The 2,210-nt window shown below is 54.4% G+C and overlaps 1 protein-coding gene across 1 annotated transcript in view; it reads right to left on the bottom strand.

Moving 5' to 3' along the window:
* The window catches only part of PDGFB (platelet derived growth factor subunit B), a 17,063-nt gene extending 15,497 nt beyond the window's left edge, over positions 1-1,566 (bottom strand). Inside the window, exon 1 of the mRNA XM_042838064.1 lies at positions 1,512-1,566. The gene's annotated coding sequence lies outside the window, so the exon portion shown is untranslated. The remainder of the gene's footprint in view (positions 1-1,511) is intronic.
* Positions 1,567-2,210: the final 644 nt, after the last annotated feature.

Raw genomic sequence — 2,210 nt, 5'->3', positions numbered from 1 at the left:
AAAATTATATAGTTTTTAGCCTCCACCTCATATTTACTTCCGGCTTGCCTCTCTTTTTTACCCTCCTCCCCCCCCCCCCCCCTTTTTTTTTTTTTGAGCATTGTGAAACAGCAGGAAACAAAACAGGGTTCACAATGGAAAGCAAGAATCAATCCAAACAACTGAGGTGTTTCAGCCTCTCCGTGATGAATCCTACTTTGCAAAACATCAATGGAAAGAAATTAGGAGGTGTTGACAGCCCGCGTGTAGTCAGCCCGCCCACTCAAGGCACCTAGTTTAGGTGTTTGCACTGCTCCCAGGGCAGGGTGAGCCATCCCCCACCTCCTCCCCGTGGCTGCTGTTAATGGAGGGGAGCAGCTTTGCATCAGGAGGTTCTCAGGGCGCATCGGTTTTACGCCAAGGGGGACGGTCTCGTTGGGTTTATCCCAAGCAGAGCCATCAGGATGGGGCTGCTATGGCTTCCTGATGGCTGGGTTTAGTCTATCAGAGGAAGACAGGAGGAAAGGGGAAGAGGAGCGAAGGAAGGAGGCAGAGACAGGCAGGCAGCCTGCTGTTTATATGTGGTGCCTGAGAAAAGCAGAGCCTCAGGGCATGCATGGCTTGCACAATTCGCCTTCTTGCCCTTGGCGCTGGCAGGGAAAGTGCTTTCCAAGGATGAGTAAAGCACTTGACCCCAGGGCAGGGAGTTTGGTGGGACCTGCCTGGCTTCCTCCAGGAGCTTCATGGCAGAGGAATTCCTTCTGCCCCTCACGGTGTCTGTCTGCTCACCCCTTCCCAGCAGAAACCTGTCAAAGGTGAGCATGATACATCCCTGGGACAGTGCACTGACCCTGACAGTGGGAAATGGGAGAGAGCTTATGCCAGTCCATGGGTGAAGGAGAATCAAAGCACCACCATCCACTGCCAACCTGATTGAACTGTGCCTGTTCATTGCAGAGGAGTGGGACTGGCTGACCTATTAGGGTCTCTCCCAACTCCAACGATTCTATGATTCTAGGAGCATGCAGGTCAAGTAGGATACAGGGATGGAAGGCAAAACTGGGGACACTGATTTCCCATTGCTTTCCCTGCAATAACAGGGAGGAGGGAGTGCAGCCTTCTCTGTTCACACCACCAGATATTTCTTTCCCCCCTCCCTCCCCCCCCCCCCCAAGTTTAGGGTAGAAGGGAACAATTTCCTTACTCTGGCAACCATCCATTATGTCTATGGAGCTGCTCCCCACCCCATTCCCCCTCTCTTTCCTGTTTTGATGAAAGGAAAAAATGTTCTGCTTTCCTTCTTTATTTTTCCAGACTGGTGAATAGCACTCGAAAGGAATTTCTCTCCCTCCCCCTTTTCCCCTCTCCCGGTATAACAAATATATATACGTGTGTGTGAACGCGCCACGCACCGCGGGTCAGCTGCTGTTTTTGACGAGGCATCGGCTATTTTTGTTCCCAGGGCGAGGAGGTGGGCATCCTTCCCCCTTCACAACCCTGGCCCCATCCCTGCCCGCAGCCCCTCCACTCACCTCATCCCCATCCTCTGCCCCTGGGTACGCAGTGAGCGGCGGTGGCGGCGGTGAGAAGGAAGCTCGCTGAGCCGGAGTAAAAATAGCCCCAGCAGTTACTCAGCTCAGAACGTAACATGACTCATGATGTGAAATGAAGATATGAGGGTCGAAAACCAAAAGCAAGCGGCTCTGCCTCCCCCTCCACCTGCTATGTGTGTGTGTGCTGAAGCAAGACGAGCTACGAGCCCTGCTGGTGGGGTCAGGGCAGAGGGCAGGCTGGAGAGGGGAAGCCCCATGAGATCCTCCTGCCCACCCAGTATGGATGTGCCCACCTCAGTCTGGGTGGTTCTGGTGATGCTGCATCCCACTCCCATCAACCTGGCATCAACCACAGGCTCTGCACAGCCATCATCCCAGGCAATGTGCACCCTGCAGCTGCATTGCAACAGCACTCATGCAGTCGGGCACCCAGATCACCCAACGGCGATGGGCAGAGGAGTGGGTCGGTGGTCCACCGCATGCCCTGTCCTCGTGCTGGGCACACAATAGAGCAGCACCTTGCTATGGGGGTGGGCAGGCCGTGGCTATCTGCTGGCGTGTGTAATAAAGGAGGGAGTTTAAAAATAGACTTTGAGCTGCAGTGCCGGAAAGGCAGCGAGACGTATAGAGCGGGTGTGTATTTACCCTGTATTTACACACCCTGCGCCCGCTGCCCTG

This window comes from Centrocercus urophasianus, unplaced genomic scaffold (assembly GCF_019232065.1).
Source record: "Centrocercus urophasianus isolate 14NV4802_14NV808 unplaced genomic scaffold, USGS_Curo_1.0 seq_73, whole genome shotgun sequence".
Taxonomy (NCBI): Eukaryota; Metazoa; Chordata; class Aves; order Galliformes; family Phasianidae; genus Centrocercus; species Centrocercus urophasianus.
This window is presented reverse-complemented; position numbering and strand designations above follow the sequence as displayed.